Source organism: Eumetopias jubatus, unplaced genomic scaffold, assembly GCF_037043125.1.
Source record: "Eumetopias jubatus isolate StellerSeaLion01/CBP00866 unplaced genomic scaffold, mEumJub1_p1.0 scaffold_1, whole genome shotgun sequence".
Taxonomy (NCBI): Eukaryota; Metazoa; Chordata; class Mammalia; order Carnivora; family Otariidae; genus Eumetopias; species Eumetopias jubatus.
In genome coordinates, this window is record NW_028274807.1 from 98,051,457 (window position 1) to 98,066,981 (window position 15,525).

The window sequence follows — 15,525 nt, forward strand, 5'->3', positions numbered from 1 at the left end:
GCATAAAAAAAGAAAGATCTCAAAACTTACAGCTTAAGGAACTATAAAAGGAAGGACTAACTAAACACAAAGCTAATACCAAGAAGGTAATAATAAAGATTAGAGCAAGGATAAACAAAATAGAGAATAGAAAAACAATAGAGAAGAGTCAATGGAACCAAAAGTTTGTTTTTTGCAAAGACCAACAAAATTGGCAAACTTTTAGTTAGGTGTATTAGAGAGAGAAAGAGAGAGAGAGAGAGACAAGTCATTCAAATTATAATATCAGAAATGAATGTGGGGACATTATTACCAATTCTACAGAAATAAAAAAAAAAAAAACACGGTACTATGAACAAGTGTGTACCAACAAAATGGATAACTTAGATAAAATGGACAAATTTCTAGAAACACAAAATCTACCAAGAATAAATCACAAATAAATAGGAAATCTGAATGGATTTTAAATCTTTTAAATTTAAATTTAAAAAAAATTAATTTAAAAATTAAATCTTTTAAATCTCCTGACCGAAAAAAAAAAAAAAAAGCCCAGGATCTGATAAGTTCACTGGTGAATTCTACCAAACATTTAGAAAATTAATACCAATCTTTAACTTTTCCTGAAAATTAAAGAGAAGGGAACACTTCCTAACTTATTCCATGAGGTAAGCATTAGCCTGACACCAAAGCCAGACAAAGACACCACAAGAAAAGAAAACTACAGACCAACATCCCTTACAACCATAGATTAAAAGTTCTCAATGGGGGCACCTGGGTGGCTCAGCTGGTTAAGAGTCTGACTCTTAGTTTCGGCTCAGGTCATGATCTCAGGGTCTCAGGGTCATGCCATTGAGCACCACAAAAGCTCAGCATGGAGTCTGCTTGAGATTCTTTCCCCCTCCCTCACCATCTCCTTCTGCTCTTTCCCCCACTCATGTAGCTCTCTAAAAATAAACAAATAAGTAAGATTAAAAAAAAAAGTCCTTGACAAAGTACTAGCAAACCAAATTCAACAGCATATTAAATGGATTGTATAACATGACCAAATGGGGTTTATTGCTGAAATGCAAAGATGTTTCAACATATGAAAATCAAGCAATATAATATACTATTAACAGAAGGAGAGAAAAAATGACATGATCATCTCAATTTTTGATGCAGAAAAAGCATTTGACAAAATTCAAATTCATGATAAAAATACTCCACACTTTAGGAACAGAAGTAAACTTCCTCAATATAATAGAAACCATATATAAAAAGCCCCAGTGAACTTCATGCTTGATTGTGAAACACTGAAAAATTCTCATCAGAGATCAGTAACAAGGCAAGGATGCCCACTTTGGCACCTCTATTCCACATAATACTGGATTTTCTAGCCAGAGCAATTTTATTAAAAAAAAAAAAAAGAAAGAAAAGAAAAGAAATAAAAGGCATCCAAAGTGAAAAGGAAGAAGTAAAATGATCTTTGTTCTCAGATTATATGATCTTATATGTAGAAAATCCAAAAGATTACATACACACATATACATAAGCCGTTAGAACTAATAAATGAGTTCAGCAGTATATATATGTTATAGCAGAATATAAAGTCAACATACAAAGATCAGTTGCATTTCTCTATGCTAAAAAACAATCTGAAAGGGAAATTACCAAAACAATTCCATTTCTAATAGTATCAAAAAGAATAAAGTACTTAGGAATTAACTTAAGCAAGAAGATAAGAGATCTGTAAAATGAAAAGTACAAAAACACTGCAGATATAAATAAATGGAATCACAACTTATGTTTATGAATTGGAAGACTCAATATTCTTACAATGTTAATGCTATCCAAAGCAATCTACAGATTCATGTAATTCCTATCAAAATCCCAATGATATTTTGTGAAGGAATAGAAAAACCCATTCTAAAATTCATGTGGAATCTCAAGGGACTCTGTGTAGCCAAAATCATTTTGAAAATGAAAACCAAACTTGGAGAACTCACTTCCTGATATGAAAACTTACAACAAAGTTACAGTAATTAAAACAGTGTGGTACTAGCATAAAGGAAATGGAATAGAATAGAGAAGCCCGGAAATAAACCTACACATATATGGTCAAATGTTTTTTGACAAGGTGCCCAAACCATTCAATGGGGAAAAGACAGTCTTTTCAACAAATAGCGTTGGGGAAACTAAATATCCACATACAAGAGAATGAAGTAGGACCTTTATCTAATACCATATGCAAAAATCAACTCAAAATGGATCAAATACATGAATATAAAATGAAAAACTATAAAACCCTTAGAAAAAAACACAGGAGAAAAGCTGCATGACATTGGATTTGGCAATAGTTTCATAACACCAAAGGCACAGGCAACAAATGAAAAAAATAGACAAATTGTACTTTATGAAAATTAAAAAATTTACACAATAGAAGACACTACCAACAGAATAAAAATGAAAACCACAGAATTAGAGAAAATATTTGCAAACTATATATCTGATAAGGGATTAATATACAGAATATGTAGAAAACTTCTACAAGTCAACAACAGAAAACCAACAACCTGATTAAAAAAATAAAGGACTTAGATATTTCTCCAAAGAAGATATACAACAAATGTCCAATAAGCACATGAAAAGATGTTCAACATTACTATTAATTAGGGAAATGCAAGTCAAAACTATAATGAGATGCCACCTCAAACCCATTAGGATGGCTACTATCAAAGAAAATAAGAAAGAAAAGATGTATTGGCAATGATATGAAGTTGGAATCCCTGTGCACTGTTGATAGGAATGTAAAATTATAAAGTCACTGTGGAAAATCATATGGTGGTTCCTCAAAAAATTAAAAATGGAAATGATCCAGCAATTCTATTTTTGGTTACCTACCCAGAAGAACTGAAAGCAGGGTCTTAAAGAGATATTGGTAGTCATGTTTATAACAGCATTATTCATAATAGCAAAAACGTGGAAGCAACCCAAGTGTCTCTTGACAGATGAATAGATAAGCAAATGTGGTATATACATACAATGAATATTATTTAGCTTTAGAAAGAAAGGATATTCTGAAATAAGCTACAGCATAGATGAAACTTGAGGACATTATGATTGGTAAATAAGCCAGTCACATAAAGATAAACACTGCATAATTCTACTTATATAAAGTACCTGAAGTAGGCTGAATTATAGAAACCAAAAATAACATGGTGGTTGGTTGCCAGGGGCTAGGAAGAGGAATGAGGAGTTAATTTAGTGAGTATAGTGTTTCAGTTTTTCAAGATAAAAATAGTTCTGTAGATAGGTTGGATGGTGGTGATGTTGGTTATACAACATTATGAATGTATTTAATACCATTGAATGTACAGTTAAAAATGATTAAGATGATAAATTTTATGTTAAATGTATTTTACCAAAATAAAAAGAAATGAAAAAAAAAGTAAGGTTTTCTTAAGGTTTCTTTTTCAAATTGAACAATATCCTCAAAGGGACTACGAAGGCCCTTTTTCCCCAATCTCAGATGATCAGAAGCAATCTTTAGCCATAAGGCCATTTGGAAGGTTTACCAACAGCAGCTAGGGACCAGAGGTTAATGGGAACACATGTTCCTCCCAGCTGGCATATCAAAATTAGTATAACAAAAATAAACCAACAAAACTATCTTTTCATTATCTACTTTCTTTTCACGCATTTCCTCTGGAGCAATATGCAAATTTACTTTCCTGATAAAATCTCCTGCCCCTCTCCTCTGTTAAAAACTTATCCCCATAAGCCTGCCTCACCTTTAATATATTCCTTATTCTTCAATACTCTTTTTTTCTTCCAAAATCTCCAAAGAATTTTTTTTTAAATGTAGAAATATATTTCAATAATCAACCACTCTAAATTTTGGAATTATCAAGTATTGTTATTTAGGCAAACCTGAGGAGACAGCTGTCTCAGTCTTAATGTACTTCACAGAGATACCCATTAAACATTGCTTATTAGTTCCTGCATTTAAAATAAAGAATGCTGTTGAAAGGTCATGGGGTTATAGATTTATTCATGAGATCTAGACAGAAGAGATGACCTTTCATATTTAGATTTAATCCAATGAACTACATCTCTTCCATTATTTTAAATGACTATTGTCAGAGCCCTGGGTCATCAATAAAAATGCAAATTGTTATTAGTATATCACTTACAAATGCAAACAAAGATATATTTTGTAAATACAACTATTATAACCATGGATAAAAGATTAAGTTTGTAAAGCTCAAGTGATCACATATACAAATATTCTTAACATATTAGTAATTTTATATTACTAATATTGGAAATTGGATTTTGTATGACTTAATATTAGTTAGGGTTTTATTCTATAGTAGTTCTATGATTAGATTCCTAGGTTCAGTTCCCAGCTCTGCCACTTACATTTGTATGACCCCCACCAGTTAAGCCTTGGTGTCCTAATCTGTAAAATGTGTATTACACTTGTATTATCTCATGGGGTTTCTGTGAAAATAAAATGAAACATGATTTAGGAACTTAGGATAGTGTCTCATTTATTGTGAGTGCTCAGTAAGTGCTGGCTGCTATTATTTTTAATGAACAAAAGAGACGTTGTAAATTTGTAATTTTTCTTATTGAACAAAAAAAATATGGTATATTTCCTATAAAAATTATGATATAGCTCCTACAAAAATGTGCAACTATGGAGTTATAAAAGACAGGAAATATTTCTACATTACTCTTATTTGCCTGGTGCATGGATGAAAATGAATAGAGGTTGGCCTTAAGCAAAACTGTGAGGTCTCATACTTCCAGTTCTTTCTACAAATCTTGCTTTATGGCTTACCTATACAGTTTTAGTCTCTGACTTATTATTTTTTCTTCTCACTAGTCTTAAAACAACATGTATACCTGTTTTTCCTTCTTCAAGTCTATTTCCTAATATATATAGATATATTCTATATCTATATATATATACATAGATATAGAATATATATATAGAAGGCAATACTAAGTACTTAATTTTATTCTATCAAGATCTTCACACTGATCTTCACACTATCTTCTAATTTAGTTCCCTCTGACTGTCTGTCCCTCCTCTCCATTCTCTAAATCTGCCTCAAGAAGTTTTACTTTTTTATTTTACTTTTTTAAAGATTCTACTTATTTATTTGACAGAGAGAGAGAGAGAGAGAGAGAGAAAGAGAGCATAAGCAGGCAGAGGGACAGGGAGAAGCAGGCTTCTAGCTGAGCAGAGAGCCCGGTGCAGGGCTCAATCCCAAGACCCTGGGATCATGACCTGAGCCAAAGGCAGACACTCAAGCAACTGAGCCACCCAGCCACCCTGTGCCTCAGGAAGTTTTAAACTGTGAACTCCGTCTACATCCTCACAGAAGTTCAATGATCTGACTGCATAGGAAGCTGTTTTCCAACATTAAGGACTTGTGTCTGCTTTTCTTTCATTGTTATTCTTTCGTTTTCTTTTTTCTTTTCCTTTCTTTCTGTTTTTCTTCTTTTACTTTTTCTCCATACAGTCTATGTACAAGCAATCTGCTTAATAATTTCCTATTAGAAATCCCTGAACCCTTCTAGTCTTTGCTAGAGCTGTCAGCTATCATTATTAAAATATTCTCATAAGATATATGGTCAATAAGCAATTATGTCATTGTGTTCTTACTGCAGGTGATATTAGAAAGTCCAAAGTGTAGAGCCTTTTTGGGGAGTGAAGACTGCCACATTTGTGAATGGATAAGGCCAGTCCCATTGAAAAGTTCATGAATACAGGGAGTCCTAAGGACTGAAAATGGGTGGTCATCTAAAGTGGTCAGAAAGAACAGACACTAAGTTAGTACATACTATTTGAAATCAAGCAGTTGAATTCTAGAATGAGAAACAGGGAAGAGACTATGCCAACATCATCTAAAGTTACAATGAAAGAAAAAAGAATATCGAAGTAAGGAATGAGGACAATTGAATAATATATAAGTTGGCTTGATTAAAAGCATAAGTTTAAGACCCTGCAAAGCATTGTATTAGTAAAATAATTATCATGACATTGACATAGTGTGATAATGCAATTTTGTAAAGCAAATTATTATATTATATGCTAAGGTTACAAATATGACAGGATTCTTATCCTTAGTATGCTTATTGTCTAATAGAATGAATCAGCAAGTCTGTAAAATTTTATTTAATTTTGGAAAATTGTACCTTCAAGTTAATGACACTGAATAGGAATTAAGCTGGATAAGTCAAAGATGATTTGTTATTTTGATGACCTATAATACATTGGTGATATTATGAGAAAGAGTAAAACAATGCCACATGAATTCAAAATTTTAATAAAATAAAACCAGAGGGACACCTGGGTGGCTCAGTCAGTTGAGTGGCTGCCTTCGGCTCAGGTCATGATCCCAGGACCCTGGAATCGAGTCCTGCGTCGGGCTCCTTGTTCAGGAAGACTGCTTCTCCCTCTGCCTGCCACTCCCCCTGCTTGTGCTCTCTCTCTGTGTCTCTCTCTCTAATAAATAAATAAAATCTTTAAAAAAACAAAAAAAACAGATATATTACACAAATATATAAGTATGTATTAATCTGAAATACATAATGCAAAAGATATTCTAAGTATAGAAGCATTTGAAGGTATCAGAAAGACCATGACCACTGTGATAGATTAAATTTTTGATTTCTACCATTTCTTACACATTAGTCAGATGCAACAAGCTGAAAAAAATTTGTCATGAATATGACAAATGCTTAATATTAACTCATTTTAAAAGCTTAAAAAACATTGCAAAGTTTATACTAATTTATCAGTGGAAAAAGTTGCAGGGATATTCAAAAGACAATTCACTGGGTAGGGAATGAAATGGCTGCTAAACATTTAAAATTTTAATCACATAATTCAGGAAATGTTAATTTAAAGAATAATGATATGTTATTTCTCTCATTGATTTACCAAAACTTAAAAAAAAAAAAAAGGTGTTAGTCACTGTTCAGGACATAAAAAAGAATCAATAGAAAAGGAAAAATTAAAGATAATAGGAGAGAAGTAAATGATGGCAAACCCTTTTTAAGAAAATAAAAAAGGATTTGAAATAGAGCTTAGTTAAAGATATTTTCTTAAAGTGCTTTCTTTTCCTCAGATCTCATGTAAGGATGAAAAGCTCTATATGTCAAGGCAGTGATCCATCGAAATGAGGGGGTCAAATGAGGGAGCCTAAGACAAGTGCTGCAATTAATAAAAGGAGGCTGCCAAAGAGGAGCAAGAGGAAAGTTCTTTTTGGTTTTTGTTTGTAAATTTATGGTGAGCCAAGTTCACTAGTGTGTAGCATCTTCTTCCACTCATCTACAGCAGGTGCTCTGTCATATCTACTTATAGACTGGATGCTTAGGTGATTAGAGCTTAGTAGCATGTCAGGGAAGGTCATCAATAAAATAACGTATCTCAGAGGCCCTGGATGAAGAGTCCACTGAAATGAGAGGAGTGCTAATATTTGAAGAAAAGGTGTTGAGCCCATAATGGTTCTGGGTGAAATGAAAATGAAATGATTTCTAAGGAGACTAGTATAAGTTGGGAAATGCACAATTGGGAATTCTGCGGGCTGAGGTGATATCATGGTACCTTTAAATCACATCATTATGAGCTGGAGTAGTTCTTTTAATGCCTTCATTTTTACAGATGAACTAACTAAAACTTGAACTGTTTTTTTGACTATGTTTCTTTTAGGTCTGTGGGAGGCTAAAGTTTCAATATGCTTATATTTTGTACAGGTACTTATATAAATCCAAAGGTCTATGCTTATTACAAATATAGAGCAATGCTGGGGAGGTACTCAAGTTCAAAACTTAACTAGTTAAAAGGCCTTTTCTCAAATCACTTGCCATGTTTTCCACCCTCACAGATTCACCTTTTAGTCTAGCTTTAACACTCTAAAGAATATCAACCCACTAGTTAATGGATCCTAAATTTGCCCTTGATACTTAATAGTTACATGACCTTAGGAAAATCATTTCATGCCTCTGCACCTCAAATTTTTGGCCTGCAAAAATGAATATTATAAATGTAATTTGGATAACATATATGAAAGTACCTGATAAAGAGTAGAAGCTTGGTAAATAGTAGTGTCCTTTCTTCTCCCTCTCACCAGACTTCACTGCTTAAAATCTCCTAGATTTTCTCCTCTGATCACTCTTTTTTTTTTTTTAAAGATTTTTAAGATTTTTTTGTTTTTAATTTATTTATTTGACAGAGAGAGAGCACAAATAGGCAGAGAGGCAGGCAGAGGGAGAAGGAGAAGCAGGCTCCCCAATGAGCAGAGAGCCCGATGTGGGGCTTGATCCCAGGACCCCCAGGACCACAACCCGAGCCACTGAAGGCAAACACTTAAACAACTGAGCCACCCAGGCGCCCCCCCATCACTCTTTTTCACCTCTTCCCCCAGGCCCACATATAGTGTCCTCTCAAATCAAAAACCTCCTTTCCTGGAAGGACTCTTCTTTTCCTACAAGTTCTCCTTGGATCCCTCCCCAACAAAAACATTTTCCCCTTACCCTTACTTCCTCATCACCCTTCACCCCTTAGAATACAATCTCTTTTGAAAGAAAATGTCAAACTCCTAAAAATTACCTTATTTCCGCTCAGTTCTAAGAGACTGCCAGTCAGTCTAGCACTCACCATGTGAGACCTCCTTCCAGAGATGCTTCATCAAGTTAGTGCCTGTGGCTCCTTATGGTTTGCTTTGGCTCCCAGGTGCATAGAATTAGGGGTTAATTGAGGCTGAGAGGCACAGAGTAGTCAATAATTTTGCATGAAGTCCATTTGGTTTGTTGCTGTAAAATGGAGAAAAGCACCAATAAATAGTTTGAATGAATATGGATTACAATAGAACAAAGTACATCCATAGAATAAAATTGAACGTTTAATTAACTTAGTGTGCTTTCAAGAATTTTAACTATTTATTTGTAAGGAAACAGCAATTTCTCCGTAAGATGAAGAGATTGAAACTCATACACATTCTATACCAGTGCTAATAGAAATGCAATGTTAACTTATATGCAATTTTAAATTTTCTAGTAGCTATACTTAAAAAATGTTTTAAATAAAATTCTTTTTTTTAAAGATTTTATTTATTTATTTGAGAGAGAGAGAATGAGAGATAGAGAGCACGAGAGGGAAGAGGGCCAGAGGGAGAAGCAGACTCCCCGCTGAGCAGGGATCCCGATGTGGGACTCAATCCCGGGACTCCAGGATCATGACCTGAGCTGAAGGCAGTCACTTAACCAACTGAGCCACCCAGGCGCACCTAAATAAAATTCTTTTAATAACATATTTTATTTAATACATTATATCCAAAATAGCATCTCAATCAGTAAAAAATTATGAGATGTTACACTACTTTTTTTGTACCAAGTCTTCCAAAGTCAGGAGTGATGATAGAGGCTGAAAAATTAGCCTCCTACTTATATTAGCCTCCTACTCCCAAAGATATCCACACCCTAATCCCCGGAACCTATGAACAGTGGTTACCTCACATAGCAAAAAGGACTTCATAGATGTGATTAAAGAACTTGAGATGGAGAGATTATCCTGGATTATCTGAAGAGGCTTTAAATGTAATCACATGTTAGCCTATGAGGGAAGCAGAGGGAAATTTCACCATAGAGGAAGAAAGGTAGACAATATGAAGCAGTGATGGGAGTAATGTGGCCATAAGCCAAGGAACGTTGACAGCCCCTAAAAGCTGAAAAAGGCAAAAAACAAATTCTCCTCGAGTCTTCAGAAGGGAATGTGTCCATGCACACACCTTGCTACAGGTCCAGTGATACTTATTGTGGACTTCTGGCATCCAGAACTGTGAGAAAATATACTTCTGTTGTTTTAAACCACCAAGTTGGTGGTAATTTGTTACAGCAGCTACAAGAAACCAATACCCAAGTCATTTAGCATAAAGTAATAACATTACATTCTCTCCTTTGTTGTCAATGTCCAAAGACCTCTCAGAAACTGCTCAACAAGTATCAGTGCTGAAAATGTCTTACCTAATCTTTCATCTCACATGGTTTCAACTACTACGCATATGCTGAAAACTTCCAAATTAGTGTTTCTGTCTTACAACATGCTCTTGTACTCCAAAGCAATATTCACAAATATTTCCTTGTCATTGCCAACTGTACCATCATCACCAACAGCTAACCATGCCCAAGTTGAACTCATGATCGTAACTTAAAACTATCTCTTCCTTCCCTAGATGAGTTAATGAACCAGTGACCCATATCTAGGGGAACATATTTTATGCTGAATATTTATAACTAATTTTTCACTGATTGCTGGAATTTTCAACTTACAATAAACTCTTTTAGCAGCAAAGAACCAAAAAAATTAAAATCTAAGAAATAGGTATTTAGTATATAATCTATTACTAAAGGTTGCTATGAGTTGCACAGAATATTTGTAACTTTCATCATCTACTGTATGTGGAGCTATGATGTCACATGCCACAGGAAAACCAAATCTTCAGGGTGAAACAATAGCATTTACTTTAAAATTTTAAAAAGAAAATCATGCCAGTAGATCTCAATTTAATTAATATAGAAAGTGGGTGTGTATATATATATATATTACTCTGTGAAATATGGCTTTTCATTTTGATTAAATGACTATTCTAAATTAATTTCACTTTTCCAATCTCCAGTTTTCTTATGCATATACAAAAAGTACAGCAACAACTGTTCATGGGTTGGCTCTATTTTCCAAAGAACTTTGCAAAGGGTTAAATGATACATGGTTTAAGTTGCCTCAAGTTATTTCAAATATAAAGTCAATTTAATTCCAATAATAGTTATATTTTCATCTAATCAATGGTCTCTGAAGTTTTTGGAAGTTAATTATTTTATGGTGAAACATCTGAGATTACTGTGATTATAATTCTAAAATAGTTAAACTTCAACCTTGAAGACTAAAGTGATAAGCTTTTACAAAGATAAAAATATAAATATTTGTAGATCATGAAGTCATAGTAAAGGCAATATTCTTTTTGAATTAAAAATGTACAGAGAGTGAATATATTTGGAATTTGTTTTATACACCCAAATTTAATAATTATCTCCGAACAATTTTAGTATATTGCCAGTCTAATATGCCAAGCCATAAACTATAGATTCTGTACATACATAAAGCCACTTACACAGAGGCTTTGACACTTTCTCTTTTTTCCCCACCATCAATAAATTTATATAAATGTTTTAGCCTTTAAAGCAACCTTGTAAATCAATTTAAGTGTTCTACAATGGCATTGAAGTATGTTGTAAAAGAGTTTTCTAAATTTTAGTTAACTTTCACTCTTTTGTTGGAAATCTTTTTAAAATGTCAAGCTTAACACTTTCAAAAGATTGAAACAAAACTTGGAAATAGAAGGAATAAAATTTTTTTCCTACAGAAACAAAATAATCTAGAAAATCAGATGATGAGAGTTTCAAACAGGATACATAATTTATTTCTGAAAATCTACACTTGAACTACACAATAACTTGTGTTCTGAGAAAAACTTTTAAAGGTTCTTTTTTTTAACTGAATAAATTAATATTCTGTTATAGGGTAGAATGAAATTGAGACAACCTCTGTTTATTGCAGCATCTAAGTTTGATGAGATATTGAAAAGAATCATAGAGACATCTTATTTGATGAATTTTATTATATTGAAAACATTACTTTGAATAAAGGAAAAAAACAGTGCTGGTAAAAACTTGAGCTAAAATTTTTATGTATTTTAATAAAAAACATAGAATGAAGATCTTTTATTTAGCAGAATTAACTCTGTATTTACATGTACTTTAGGAAAAATACAGAAGACTTTTCTCAAATAAAAATATTTCTGGCCTACAGAGCTGTAACAATAGAAGCAGTCAACTACTTCAAATTTATTAACCATAAAATACAACTTTGGAAAAACACTGCAAGCAATTTTATTTAAAAAATCATCTGGACACATTAAAAAATACGTTCTATAGTGACATAATTTGAGAGACAGATACTGCTTAAGAAACTGATTAAAGTATATAAATGTAAACCAAAGACAGTAATTCTACTTATTTTTCAATGTTTTGCTTTGCTTTGATATACAAAAGTACACATTTTTACTTGTAGAAATAATTTTATTTTTAAAAAAGTTTTGAATAAAAGTACATATTCACTAATATAAAAGCAACAAATTTATTAAGATATAAATGTTAACATTATAAAAGTTTGATTATTTTAGAACTCTTTCACTTTCATAAGTTTTCTGATTTGGATAAAAAAATTACAGTCTTCTTATTCAAAACTGAAATCATAGAGCCATCTGGCAGATCTTCCCTCTGTCTCAGGGTCCTGACCTCACATACAATAGATTACTATATCCTTACCAATTTTTTCACATTTCCTTCCTTCCTTCCTTCCTTCCTTCCTTCCTTCTTTTTCATCCAAACAATGTTTTTTTATTTTTATTCAGCTATAAGCAAATAGCAGAAGTAACATAACATTCCACAACTCCAGAACCATTTTCTTACACAGACGAAGAGTAACCAGTTTAACAGGAGCAGCTGGGATTTTTGAGAGCCTCTCACCCAATCCTGAACCTCAGGGAGATAGCCTGGCCTTAACTCCCTATTGCTTTTTCCAGTACTGCTCTCTAAAGGAGCCAGAGTGGGACACTGGCCCCAGTAACAAGTCCAAGATGTACTACACTGGGGTCTAGGGGACAAGCCAGCTTCTGGCTGTCTTGGTGAGAGACGTGGCTGTGAAAACACGCCCCCGAAATGCCATCTTGCACAATTCTGGACTCAGGCTTACAAAAGCAGAGGCAATGAATCTCTCTCTTTTTTAAACCTCTCTTAAAGATTCATTGATGTTCTGCTCTATTACCATAGACCTGATTTTTTACCTGCATTTTTTCTTCTTTAAATTCTGGGTTGCTATTCTTTTCACAATTTGATGACCCCATCCTAGCACCAAAATATCCCCCAAAATGGAGTTCAAATTTGATCAAAACATAAACTGGGGTGTGACCCTCTAAAATTATAAAGGATAGGCAGAAGGAAAAGTCACCCTAAACTACTACCTGATTGCTCAGGCCTCACCTGTGAGAATGAGAACCGGGAAGCAGAGAAATCGACATGCATCACTGAACTAGAGACCACAGCTGGAGATCTCCAGGATGATTTCTGTCTCCTAGCATTCCCCTACTTCCCAGACAGCTGCTCATAGAGTTTGAGCACATAGTCATCCCATTCAGCCTGGTAACACGTTCTGGCCACTGGGAGCCCAAGCTCATGCTTTTTGTGGAAGGATGCCACTTTGAATTTGCCACAGTGGTCTCCAGATCAGTTGCTGGGAATGGGCTTGTCACACTTCAGGGACCCATTCTGCTCTTAAACCAGCCGGATGTAGCAGTGAAGGCCTATCCCCATGGGAGGCCCAGAGCTGCCCTAATGGGAGAGGACTGCGCCACTGTTGATGTCATTGCCCTTCATGTTCACCATCAGAAAAGGGTGCCAGTCCCTGCATTTGGGGTCCTTCCTGCTGGGCGCTTCCGGATCTGTCATGACCAAGTGTAGAGTTTACCCAGATCAAGGACATGCCATGCAACACTGGTGGGCCAGTTCTTAACCTAGGTGGGGTCAGCAATTTGCCCAGCTCGTCTACCTCCACCCTGGTGTATCTGACCAGCAGCAGATGCTGGGACTGCTCATCCATTTCCTGCAGGCTCAAGGGCAGGGATCATTTGCAGAAGTCTACCGACATCAGGAGCAAGTTGGACAGACAGCTGGGAAGGGTCCCGGGAGGCAAGGCACTGGCCTGCAGCACTGACTCCAAGCAGTCCGCAAACTGTTTCACTACATTTTCTTATTTTCACTTCATTGGCTTAATTTAGGTCCTCATTATGTCTTACAAAGCTATGTGGTAACCTCCTACTTCATGTCTTTGCCTCTACACACTTTCAATTCATTAGACTTACTGCTCTTACAGGAATTTTCAAAACCGATAATCGTATTTTGTTATTCAAACGCTATATTGGCAGCAGGGGTACAATATTAGCCATAGTCTAAACTCCAAATCCCAAATTCCTTCAGTGTAATTACAAAGTATTCTATGATTTAGTTTCTGCCTTTGTCTTTTTTTTTTAAGATTTTATTTATTTATTTGACAGAGAGAGACACAGTGAGAGAGGGAATAGAAGCTGGGGGGAGTGGGAGGGGGAGAGAAGCAGGCTTCCCGCAGAGCAGGGAGCCCAATGCGGGACTCGATCCCAGGACCCAGGGATTATGACCTGAGCCAAAGGCAGACACTTAACGACTGAGCCACCCAGGTGCCCATCTACTTCTATTTTTATCATATATCTGGCCCCACTTCAACTCAACTCATGCTACTCTTCTCTGCCACTGCACATGATTTTTCTCTCTCCCGAAGTAAACAATTCAGTCTTAAGCACTTAAAAATCCCTGGTAGGCTTCGAAACCTAGTTCAAGTGGTTTTTCCTTGTTCTATGTGGCAAATTTGAAATTACAGTTTTCTTTGTCCAGCACGATATATGCTGAGTGTATGTGTGTGTGCGTGCATGTGTGTAGCACTACTTATCATACTAGATTTTAATCATTATTTTTAAGCTAGCCAAGCGGTGACATTTAGTTTTGTATTTACAATGCCAATTAAAAATAGATACTCAGATATCTTTGTTTCCTCAGTGGATGGATGGATAAATGAATGATTACACTATTGATAGTCTATTCAAGCTCGGTTATTTATATTTTAGCATGTTATGTGTTCTTATGGTTATACAAAAACACACAAAACCAATGCAAAACTCAGAAAAGATACAATACAAAAACTAAACTGATAAAGAATGATAAAGGATTCAGACAGATTTATTTGCCCAAATGTGTGTGCTTTTTTCTTTGTTCTGCTTCTTAGATATGGAGGTTTGCCCTCAACAGTGCTGATTATTCAATCTCAAGAACACTTGAATTTGCGTATTTGATTAAAGAATTTCTGGATTATTTAATTAATCTAACTTTCCATTAGATTATCATTGTCCAGCATACATGACATAAAGGGCATAAAGTTTTGCATATCAAAACTAATTTTTATGTTATAATTTATTTTGTGTCACTCTTTTATAAGAACCCTAGCAAATGTAATTTCTTTGTCAGTTTCTATAACCAATATAACCACATCACTTAGAACATCATGTGGGAGGTTAAATTTGCACATAAATGTAGCATCAATTTGTTTGTGATTGCCCAAAGCCTTTTCTGTGATTTTAACTTGGACACAAAACAGCTGAGAAGCACCTAGTAATTTCTTTTACCTGACTTAAACATTTGCATTTTCCAATTTATACTTTGTGTCTTCTTTTATTTGTCCAATACAGCAATTTAGAAATTTTGACAGGTACAAGTATAGAAAAGATAAAAATAGTCAAAATTATGTTTGTTATTTGATTGTATATTAATTCTAAATTTTGCTTTTTACCCCATAAATAGTGGATTCAGATTTGTAACTGTTTGTGTATGTGGAAGTTCTGAAATCTT

At 34.5% G+C, this 15,525-nt stretch overlaps 1 pseudogene; it reads right to left on the reverse strand.

The window, feature by feature from the left end:
• Positions 1-13,176: 13,176 nt before the first annotated feature.
• On the reverse strand, positions 13,177-13,738 carry LOC114208976 (phosphatidylethanolamine-binding protein 1 pseudogene; annotated as a pseudogene).
• Positions 13,739-15,525: the final 1,787 nt, after the last annotated feature.